At 32.4% G+C, this 12,679-nt stretch overlaps 1 protein-coding gene across 3 annotated transcripts in view; it reads right to left on the bottom strand.

Moving 5' to 3' along the window:
* Positions 1-9,766, bottom strand: part of LOC115444591 — a 132,130-nt gene extending 122,364 nt beyond the window's left edge. For 2 of the 3 annotated variants that reach the window (XM_030170422.2, XM_030170423.2), the window contains exon 1: positions 9,546-9,765. The gene's annotated coding sequence lies outside the window, so the exon portion shown is untranslated. Of the gene's footprint in view, positions 1-9,545 lie in introns of all 3 variants that reach the window. The other variant, XM_030170425.2, reaches the window with a different exon arrangement.
* Positions 9,767-12,679: the final 2,913 nt, after the last annotated feature.

Here is a 12,679-nt window from a genome sequence, read left to right as displayed (position 1 = left end):
TTTGTTTACTTGAACAACAAATAATTTTACTCATTTGGCTAAAATTTTTATTCAAATCTAGGTTACACTTAGATTCCAGTTCTTATATTATGAGCGTCACTCCGCACAAAATCACAAGTTGTCAATATTGACCATACTAAAGTCAGTTTGAATGGATTGCAGTTCAATTTAGTCGAACACAGTGAATGTTCGAAACGCCAAATTTAGTACGTAGACATACTATCGTATCGTATCGTAGTACATAGTATCGAGGAGTACACACCAGTGGCGAAGCGCCCATGCAACCTGATTCCTACCGGCTTCCTTTTTAGATTTATTTCGGATTGTCTTAGTTTTTGTTTTCTGTCAAATTTGCCGCGATGTGTTAACTACGGCCTTTTTGTTTGCCTCGGATAACCTTTTGAAAAGTTTAACCCTTAGCCACTATTACACAAACGCTTTTTATCTCTGAAGGCGTAGGCAGAGGTGCAATTGGTGCACACAATTTTCGCCGTGCGTATCCTCATGATAAGTTGCGAGCCTGTAGCCGTATCAGGCACAAATTCCAGAGTCCGGGGTTATGAGTAGAAAAATTCAATATCACTTTCCCGGGGATTGTACCCGAGGCCACAGCGCTGCAGTCGTATTTTAGTACAATTACGTCTTTGAGGCAGCAATATAGCAATTGCATAGACTAATTTTTAGTTTCAAAGCTTGTTAGTATATGTCGGTAGTCTAAATCATTTATACTCTAGTCCCTTACTCGTTACTGGGCGTGGTACAAGAAATAAAAAAAAATAACACCATAATATTTGACAAGCCACACACGCTTTACAGTTTCGAAATTCAATAAGAAAGAATTTAAATACAAAAATGAATTTGAAATTTAACAGGATAAAAGATGTACTGCGGAACAAATCCCAAACAAAAAAAGGCAATACAATTTAAAAGAAAGTCCGAGATTTACCGTTTACACTTATCACGATACTGTACATGGCAAAAATATGCCATAAAATAAAAGTTGAACGCCCTCTCTTTATTTTATTTAGCCGCGAGTGTTTCGTTTATTTTTCCATCTCTGTGCCTTTTATTTTGGTTTCGATGTGTTTTTTTTTGTTTAAAAATTCCCTTTGGTTTGCATCATCGATGATCTTCAGACTTGTTAGGATTTAAAGCTGGGCAAGTTTGTTTTACTTTTTGCTCATGGAAAGAGTTATAAGCTCTTTGACAATCGGTTTAAGATATTATTTTAGTTGCAGCACTATTCATAAAATTATTTAAAGATTAAATATCAACTATCCTATATAAATCTCTTTGTAATAATAATTTAATCCATTAAAAATAAATTAAATATTTTTAATACTCTACCGTCTCATCCCTTTTTATTTCTAATATTCAGTCATTTTTAATGACTGAATATTATAATTAGCTTATTACAATAAATTAATTTCTCAAAACAACAAACATAAATATCCACATAAAGTGCATTCAGTCGAAAATAACACAAAAGAATCGCGTCGCTGATCTTAATCAAAGTCCTGAGAAGCGGGTAACGTGTGTGCACATTTGCGCAGGCCATTCCGGTCCCAACGAGTTTGCTGTCTACAGAACATTATTCCGAGTAATCCTAAGTTTTTTTATACTAAAACGTTGGTGTTGGACGTGTCTACTGAGAACCCTTTTTGTGTTTTTGTTTTTTATGTCCTTTGATATACGAATAAATAAGTTGAATTTTTGTTTCGAAATTAGTATTTATTGCGCTTTAAGATTTTGATAAACGTTATTATTTCATAACGAATGGCTGATTGGGGGATTTTTATTGCTACTTAGAATATTCTTTAGAAAGTAATATAGGTGATAGTCATTGATTTAGACTTTTCACGCAGGAAGAGTCGCTAACAAAAACCAGTTAATTATAAAGATTCCGTTCTTAGGTTTTATAGAAAAGTTTTTTTTTCGGCAATATGTGTTTAGCCTTTGTCTAAAAAATCCAATTTGTCCAAGTAAAATAAATGACAATATTGCATTGCAATCAGAAAAGTATGTCAAATTGTATAGTTGCGATCGGAACAAAACGATTAGCGGTGACTTGAAGTAGACAAAAAGAAAAAGTTGTTGCAATTATTTCAACTGCACTCATTTGTTCATGAACATATTTCGTAAAGTTTATTTGCATAGACTATCGAATGGTATAGAAACGGATTTCTCATTGTATTTCAGTGCATATTTCCACATAATATGACTTGTATTTGACTACTTGTTTTTGTGAGAATTGCAGCGGAACGTAAACCGTGCGCAGAAATAAATAGACGTAAATTATACCGTGAATACTGTTTGTTGAGTTATGGCTTTTTTATCTCTTTACATAATGATTGATGAATGACTGTGATGAATTACCTATTGTGAATATTTGTATATTAGTCAGTATAATTTTTTAGTCATTTATATAAATAAAAACCAGTTGCCAGACGAATGTAAGAGCATCAGTTGAGAATGGCTCGATCGGCATGACTGATCCTTTTGTTTCTTTCGTAATTATCAGAATGTATCAAAGAATAATTTTGAAAAATCGAAGGGAACAGACGGGATAATTTTATATGAAAATATTTTTAATACACTACTATTTTAGGATAAATGCGTCATGTGTGGGCTAAATATCGAAATTACTTGACCGATTTTAATGAAAATTTTTGTGAGGGCTTAGTTAGTTCCAGCTTGAATCATAGGATACTAGTAGGTGGTGCTATCATCGATATTTAAAATAATTTTGGACCCGATATTTATATCTACTGCATATTTTTTGTTCTTTGCCCTTATTGTTGTTCTAATGTCAAGTAAAAGCAAAACCTCTTATTCCTGTAGTACAGTTAGAGGACACATTTGACAAACATTTTTATTATACATTAATAAGTTAATTATGAATTGAATATAATGTAATACATACGATTTTGACTAGCTAGCAGAAATTTATAAGATTTGATAATCTTGGAGTGACGGGACCTTCACACAGGTGATATGAGAAAATTCTAGTTTACCATAATCTCAATTATTGGATATGGAATGCCAAGATCATAACAAGAATGCTTCCACTTGACATTCTGACCTCGTTTCTTCTTTATAAATCCATAGACAACCTTGCTCCTTATAGGTGTTAATAACGTGTCTATGCCGCCTTCTTTTTTCTAGCGATTAATTTATTGTTGTATATTGGCTAGCGATATTGGCTTTTAATTAACAGGAATGTAGAATGTCTTTGTGGGTGGTCAGTTTACAGGTTTAATTGTTGTTTCTTAATAGATTTTTTGTCGATGTTGACCACTTTAATGACAGAGATATGTTTTAATTAGCTTATTATTTCAATTGAGTTCACACAAATTGGATAGGCGTGCAACCAAGGAACCCAGTTTTCGTCTGTGTGTTCCGTCGATTGACATTTTTTTTTAACCTGCCTTATGTTTGTTACCCCGACATGGGTTGGCTTATACGTACCGGACTTTCGAGTTTCGAGTGTCGGAAAGTTAAGTGACTCATGCTGAGGGCAACCCATTAAGAGGTTACAAACCTATGCTCAGAACGGCCACTAGGAGAAAAGGATGAGTCATAACGATTATGATCTCACGATGTGATAGAAGACGGGCCATATCGGGCACTAACTCCAGACTCCGGGCTGATATTGAGTAGAAAATCCCAATATCACTGCTCGATCTGGGATTCGAACCCAGGACCTCAAAGCGGTGACGTACCGCACACGCAATACGACCCCATCGAGGCAATCTCTTAAATTGAATAATCTTATATTTTCAGTTATCCTTCGCAAATTCATAAATTTCGTTATATCCATAAATATTTTATATAAGATGTAAAATTCTGAATAATTACCAGAATATAGTATGATGTCCCTTTGTACGTATTATTTATATTTTTTATAAAATAATGTACACAGGGTAATTTCATTGTATTCAGATTTTATGTTAAACTATAAAAATAAATCAATGAAATATTGTTACCGTCAGCTGTCCAAGTATTGGCACCGTAAACAACCAAGCAGTACCATTCGGACCAGTAGGGGGTACTGTTATAGGAAAATAATTTCAAAAACCAGGGCCGTAACAATAAAAGTCCTATTGTCTCTTATTATTTAATACGAAAGTACCGATTTCAGAGGCCGTATAAGAACATTTTACAGAGTTATGATGCCACACATCTTATTGCAGTAAGATCTACAATATATTTTTTTATGCTCAACACTGGCTATCTGATTATTTCTCTTGACTTAGTGACCTCAAAGTGTAATGGATTGAAAAATTATGTCGCGACATTAACAAATTAGTCATGTATGATTTATTTTGCCTGCTGTGATTAATGCAGGTCATTGACCAATTTAATTAAAATAAGTTATAACATTAACAATGTCTAATAACGTAGAAAATTATAGATAAAGAATAAAAATATAAGCTTATTTAATTAAGTAATAATTAAATATTCTCATGTACCTTGACTTATCATAAGTGCAACTATGTTCGCTTACGTGATGAAAAAAAAAAGTGATTTTGAACAACTTGGCCAGTTTTCAGTATGTTGAAAAAAAGGCATTTATTTATATTCAAGCTTAGCAAATATTAAAATGGTTATCATTAGAAATCATCCTAATTAAACCACAAGCCATGAACCATAAATTAATACTAATTAATTGGGTTATTTTTAATACCCGACTATCCCTATAATACCAGCAATCAAAGTCCTGGCCACGCACTGGCCGTTATTCTAAATTCGAAATACGAAAAGTTTAAACCACATTCGAATATCGAAACGTGTGGATTCTTGAAAGCAAGTGAATTCCCCAAGTACATTCCTGCGGTAAATTCAAAATTTGTTCGTTCAAAACGTGGACTGTCACATACATTTGCGTTATACACAAGTTTTAGCATTCAACACGTGAGGGGAATATCAGGAGCAGTGAACTTCGGCGGGTGCGTTGACTCCTTGGAGGCGATACGATTTGTTTTGCACTTACGAGGGGCGTGTTTAAAGCCTTTTTGTGTTTATTTTCGACCACAATATAGTGTATTTGATAATTCTTAAATAACTTAGGGAAAGGTTTCAGGAATTTGTATATAACTTATATATTAAAATCTCCTTTTGTATATATTATATTATTATTATTATTAGAAGCAATTATGTATTTTAACTTGTTTATATAAACGCATTGCTGGTGTAACGTTCCGGGATCAGCCCGTGTATAAACGGCTCCTACAGGCCGGCATAATTGTGTCCACTATCGACGGGTAATCATCTCTCGTCAGTCGATATTCCACTGGACCCCTCTCAGCTTACCATTACTTACAGTGGGGTCACTCTACCTTTTTTGTATAAAAAAACATTATAACTATTACCTTTTAGTGCTTTACATTCAGTTAAAGGACTTGACCAACTCAGCTATATATTTCGATATAAAATATACCAGGCACCTTCCCATAGCAAAACATTGATAGAGCTAGAGTGCTTATTATATTGTCAAACATATGTTAGAAACAGCGTGAAGGCTACTTTAGGTAAATTATTTGCTCAGAATTAGTCCGCTAATAATATATTAGTGTTGAGTGAATAGACCTGAAATTGTTCTCAAAATGTCTGCATGTTGATAAATTATCTCTACATGTCTTCGCACTACAATGTTTGTATAATACTAATGCAAAAAATAAATATTGTTTCTTCTTTTTTCCTAAACTGCGAAGCCTTAAAGGAAAAAAAAGAGCAAAAATTAAATTTATTTTTTCCATAGTGCTAGCACATGTGGGTAAGTAAGTGGGTAACTTGACATTGTAATTACTGCGTATGAACACCCATAAGAATTGTTGATGCACTTCCCAAATATGGAAATAACAATTAAAAATCATATTTTTACAATATGTTATCTTTAATTTGGTGGTTTAAAATGTTTATAATGTGGATATGGTTTAAATAATTTCATAACAAAAATTACATTAATATGATGACTTAGTGCATTTCCTCCTAAAGTACAAATCATTTTAATTTTCAACCATCACTATTAAAAGACGATTCAATAAAAACAGTTCGGTAGTTTATAATTTTTAAAAATACCTAAAATATTTTTTTAAAGAAATTTATAAATCTTTGCATATTCCCGCCTGTAACTCGTGCGCAGTAAATGTATAAACGAATGCTCAAGGTCATTTGATCGAGAGAGCGCCTTAAGTTAACATAAAATGAGACGTCATCATGCCAGTGGGGTAGTAGGTTGATCAATAAGTACCTGGTTGTAAATATTCTATCAACTTATTTTTGTGCCATTAATCGCGAAAATGACAAGTTTTTTAAAAATAAGTCTGCAATTTGTTCTCATTTTGAACTGTCAATGGGTTGTTCTTGTTTATTTACATAACTAGAAAACGGTTTCATGCGAAATTGAACTATGCAAATAAAACAAATATTATATTATAAACATGAATGCATATTCATTACCAATTGAGTGTTAAATACACTCAAGGTTTTTAATCGTTTGGGGTCACATCATCTTGATACTATTATAATATTTCGTTAATTGATTTGCTAAATTGATGAGATACCTTTTTAATGATCATAATTGCCGTTGATGAAGTTGAATATATATTTTTTTATTTATAAATACATTAAAAAAAACTTCTACGGTTCTCTAATAATAGAATCGAGTGGATATTTAGAAATAATTCAGACGTAGCAATAAAAAAACGAATAAATATTTGTATAGATACGTAACATAGATAAAGCCAAGCGACACCGAAGAATAGATCGCGTTGCGGCCGGTTACCTCGCACTTCATGCTAGATTGCCATAGATACGCCGCGAATGTAATTGAGCTGTGTACTTTTGTTCCGGATTTAACTTAAAGAAATTATCTCAAATGATCTGTGAACGGAGTTGTCAAAACGATTGTATACGCTTAGTATTACGTGCGACTTTCGCTTCGCATTGTCGAGTTCATCGGATTCGTCTATTCAAGCGTTATGTATAATTAGTTGCGTCAGAACCGCTAGCCGTGCTCTACCGGACCCATATAGTGTTGGTCGCGTGTAGAATACGTTATGACCACAGACTTTCACATGCCGGCCACAGATATTTAAACATTTGAATGGTGTTTCTTGATATAGAATATTTCCTTATGGAATTTTAATCCTATTTCAATGCAAATTTAATCAGATTGTTTTTGGTTTATGCGATTCGTAATCGTTTATTGCGAATTTATTAGTTTTGGTGTTTTCGTTTGTGTTTAATTTATTATTTAATATCTGCAGGTAAGTATAGATTTATACGTACCAAAGTTCGTAACTAAACAATTTTTTTTTATTATTTGTCATAAAATATTCGACAGATGATGGCTAAAGCAACACAAACAATGTATTATTTATGTAGAAAAGTTGTTATAGCAAATATAATTTCTTAAAGCGTATTTATATTAAGTCTATACAAAAAAATAAATTTTAGTCGATGTAAATATCTATTTTTAATATCCAGTACCAAGAAACTTTAATGCTCTATTTATTTATGTTTATTCTGTCTATTGCTGTTATGCGTAAATGTATTGTAATATTTTTATTGTTTTATACTATAACATTTCGTAAATACACGTAAATTTCGTAAATTACTGTAACTAACACATAACATTTATGTAACACTGACCTCCTAACCATGATTTTTACTGTCGAGGACGGCGCCAAATAAAAAAGTAGGTTATCGAAGGCCATATATAAATAGCTTGGGTTCCTGGAATATATTCCGTGACCAAGACAAAACATTTTTATAAAATTTTGTCTTGTGAGTTGATGCTACCTAAAATGTCAAAAAGGTTCACATTGAATGAATTCAATGTAAGGAATGTGTGAAAAAATGGCATAGTTTTGTAAAAATTTTGTTAGAATTAAGTAATATTTCTTTTTTATAATTTGCACAACATACTCGTAGACCGAGTGCTCTATATTATGTTTTGTAATACGCATGCGTTTAAAATTACACAAATTCACGAACAATTACTATTTTCACCTTCGCAGCTGGCCTTTGTAATAATTCGTGTATAAAAATTCATACTGTGTAATTAAACAATTTGCAATGCCGCTGAAGCTTGTAAAAATGTTGGTTTTAGATCGTTTTTTAAACTAACAATATATCTTGTGGTAATTTGCTCAACTTCTGAATTCACGCTGCTCGCGCACCGTGTTACGTTTGTATGAATGTAAATATTTGACCGAATATTTTTTGTTCACTTAAATCGATATTCGCAATCATATTTCACGCTTATTGATCACGTTTGTTACTAAACGTGAAAAATGAAAAAATAAAAAAAGTTGATCAAAAAAATAATTCCGCATATACAGTCACGACTGAGACCGGTTTCCGTCGAAGGGTTACCGTGATCGTAGGTTTTAATGCAAATTAATTAATTGCGTTCAGTTGCATAACGCGTTCAAAATGTTGTTAGTACGTGTAGCGACGTCGCGACAGTGAGAGTATTGTTTCTAGGTCGCGATGATCGGCGCTGGCGCAGATCTGGCGTGGGATATTTAGACCGAGTGAAAACTACGCATTCCTTCACTCGCGAGTATGTTCGTATCGAACAGGTGATTGCATTAGTTTATTGATAGTTCTATTTGTGCTTAATTATTTTTAGAAAATAAATATTAAATAAAATTAATAAATATTAATGGGGTATAATGGCTTCGTATATTTGTTAAAAAAATATTTTTTCGCAGATAAAGAATTTAGTGTAAAATATTTAATGGATTTTTTTGCAGATAATTTAAAAAATCCTGCATTAAAAAACCATATTTTATATCAATTTAAAAAAAATCTTTGAGCTATTTTACACATTTCTAAATTACAATTTATATAAAAAATATATTTTATGTATTTTTATTAATATATTAATCCTGAGTTCTAACAAATATTGTCAATTTACCGAAGTTTATTTCGTTATAGCTCAAAGATGTTACACATTTCGTTTTAACAGTATCGTAAATTAAGAAATAATTGGTAGGAAAAAATCATTGACTATCTATTGTTACAAGCATGCTAATTTCCGATGCAATCCTATTTCGAAACCTTTGTTAACATTTTCTAGATTTTCATTTTAATTTGCGAGTAGCCCAATTTTTTAACACGCTTTAATTGTTTTATCTGTAACTAATTACCCATTAAATTATTTAATATAAAATATAATTTGATTTGCAATATCGAAATTATAACGCAACAGTAACGCGAATTGGTTAGTACCGGTATTTATTTCTAAACTGCTTTCGCCTTTAAAACATTTTTTACCGGCGTTCCTTTAGTTGAATAAGTAAAATACACTATGCTTTACATACTACATAAATTAATTATTCAATTAAAATATATTTACATATGAGTATTTAAATTACAAAATTTGAAGCCATACCTCAGTACAACGGGCAAAATGTTGACAAATAAATCAATGACAACAACATTAATCCTCGCTTTCTTTCGCCGGAGAGAGCGCATGCGCTATTCGCAAGAAAGTATTAACGTCCAAGCATTATAACAAAAGCAGGACTTACCGTACAAATATCGAGTAAAACACAGTCACAAGAGTAAGTCACTAGCGAGCCAGTAAAGTTCACAGTTCACAGGGTGGATCGACGCGCTCGGCGCTCGTTCACTGTTCGATGGTTCTAAGTTCGTTCTCGGCCAGTGTCGTGGTAGCACTGAGCGGCTTTAACGGAAGAGCCAGTGCGTGCCAGCGCCCGCGCACGCTCACCTAAAAGTACGACGAAAACTGCGCGCGCGCAACTTACCGCGTAAATCGAATATCGCCGATCTAACACCCTACACGCCAGGTTATTAAGGTTAAGGTAGAAAATCAATATGGGCCAATTTTTCGTGTTCGCTATGTAGCGTGACTGTATGCTAATTGAGTTTCAGCAAGATACAATTGGAGCGTGAGAGCGTGTCTCATACATGGCTAAATGTCTTAATTAGTCGTCCCGAGCATTCGCTGGATTGTGAAAGATATATTGTGCGCAAACTACGCGATCGTAACGATAATATATCTGCGATTACCTCGATTTTGTCCGTCATTATGGCATCTACAATATTATATCGCAATGATCGATAAACTACGCTATTTCATAAAGTTAAGTGTAAAATTGTATGTGGCTAATAAAGCTCATTACGGACGCAGTGCGGTGAAAATCTAAATTCTTTCATTACGTATCGTTACCGTGTAGTGTTATTCTGTGTTTTGATTGCGTATATTATTTTAAAAACCTGTAATGTATGTAATGTAATTATGTGTTCCGCTTGACTAGTCTATAAAATTTGTAATTGTAATACGCAAAAGATTATAAAATATTACGGAGAATATGCACGTATTATGTGTTTTTTTAGTGATCATAATGTGACCCGTGTTGGTCGTCTTCCGATTTGCGGCACACGTTGGAGCATTGGACATGACAGGAAAAAAAACTGATTCGTTCTCCCACAGACCAGGATGGATATAATGTGAGTTAATTTATTTTATTTACTAACTAGTTTTTACTCGCGGATCCACCCGCGTGATAAGGTTTTACCGGATAGCAGTCTTTATTTTTTCCCAGTATTTAATGGAGGATATATTTTATGTTAGATTTTAAGCAATACATCGGCGAAAACTGCATTCAATTCCACGCAGACAAAAATTCTAAAAACAGTTGTTTTGTTTTCTGTTGCTCTAGTAATGAAACATATATTAGTTTTTCTTTAACATCTATAATGTACAGACATCGGCCTATTATAACTTTATTATATTTAAAAAAATCCATCAATAATATTATATTATAGGTTACATGTTTCTAGCAAATTATAATACGTCTTGTTAATAAATATTTAATGAAATAACCTTTTATTAATTCATTGTTCTATAAGTCAGGGTAACAAGCTACTAGGTTTCACTGATAATTCCCTTTGAATACACTTTACCGCCGTAATTATTATGTTGCACAAAATATGATAGTTTTCGTTGAATTATTTAAAATAATTACACCTAATTCTAATTACCTATAAAATAACAAATATTTAGACCAATTCTCGAAAGGGTAGACACGAGTTTTTATGTAGAAAATTATATATGGCTAGAGCGCAGTTCGATTTCTTGCTGTAGGCTACTTAATATAGAAAATATATGCAATAAATATTAAATGTATGTTCCGTTTTCATGTAGGTAAGACTGTTCCGTTCGAAATTGCGAAAATACTAAAATTGTGATAAGTATAGGCCATACCGGCTGTCACGTGTGGTCTTGATGATCTACTTATCTCTACTAAATCGTTCGGCTTTAATATCGGCCATAAAACATGACAGTGTCACTTTAAAAGCGTTAGAAATATTGTCATCATATTGCAACGCTTGCGACAATCAAGTGCGTGTGTGGAAATGTAATAAGTGTTCCATTTATTTAAATCGAACAATATTTTACAATTTTAGTTCAGTATCGTTTCGACACATATCGATTCGTTGCAGAATCGAATAGTTTGAAATCGTTGATTGCTTATGAATTATTGTTGGACGAAAGTTTTCACTCGATTTGTATGGCCTTTGATATTTTTGCTGCGTAATGCCCATGATATAAATGTACATAATGGCAGACGGCAATTAAGAATGTAAATTAAAATTTCGTCAATTTATTTCCTGTTGTTTCACATGCTTTCGTTTTTGCAAATTGTAAACAAGTTAGGAGAAAGTGTTACCGGACAATTATTATTTAAAAATCAAACTATGAACCGTAAATTCGTTTTTTATTATACACCTTAGGCAACACACGACAGATTGACGGAGTTCGAAAAATATCTGGACGTATATTTTATGTAAAACGTATCACACTTGGTCATTATCGGAACTACGATGCTTGTCAGTGATGCCAATCACTTCTTATATTGTCAATCATTTTTCGCATTAAGGCACGTAGTGGAACATCCTGATCGATAATAATACCTTTAATATCAAACATGCCCATTTGTAGGTGTGTGTGACCGTTTTAAATGCTTGTTCTTATTCTGAGGTTTTAAAAAGAAGTGACATGTTTGTAATTTTTTAAATGTGGAAATATAAAACTGGCTGGTAAAATTTCGGGTTTATTTCTTTTCATTCTCACACTCCAAAAAGAGGTTGAGTTGTTATTATTTTATAGTACAAGCGAACTAAGGAGTTATGTTTCATTATTTAATACGTAACATCAATTTTTACGTCAATGGTTCCGAAAGTTGATTAAACTATTCGTCTTGGTTTTATGCGTATAAATGATCATGACCATTATAAAAAAAGATAAAATGTGCACAATCGAAGAAAATAAATTAAGTTACTATTTCTTATATTGTTTGCACGTAGACCAAAACAGCTGTAATATACCATCAACTACAAATACACGTATTTAAATTATATATTTTTTTTATATCGAAAATAAAAAATAATTATTTTTAATTTATTTAAGTAATGAAGTTGCGAATTGGTTCAACTATTTTTGTGATTGACTGTACATCCATTGCTTTATATAAGTCAGTATAGAATATTAAATTTCATAACTAAAAGTTTATTGACCTACGTAATATTTTGTAAGATAGCCTAATTCGTATATTTGTAATACGAATACAAAGATAATAAATACGTTCTAAGATCTTGTCAGAGATTTGGCAGATAGCTCTTAAAATAGCACTATGTG

Source organism: Manduca sexta, chromosome 22 (genome assembly GCF_014839805.1).
Source record: "Manduca sexta isolate Smith_Timp_Sample1 chromosome 22, JHU_Msex_v1.0, whole genome shotgun sequence".
NCBI lineage: Eukaryota > Metazoa > Arthropoda > Insecta > Lepidoptera > Sphingidae > Manduca > Manduca sexta.
Note: the sequence above shows the minus strand (reverse complement) of the source record. Positions and strands in the feature narration are given on the sequence as shown.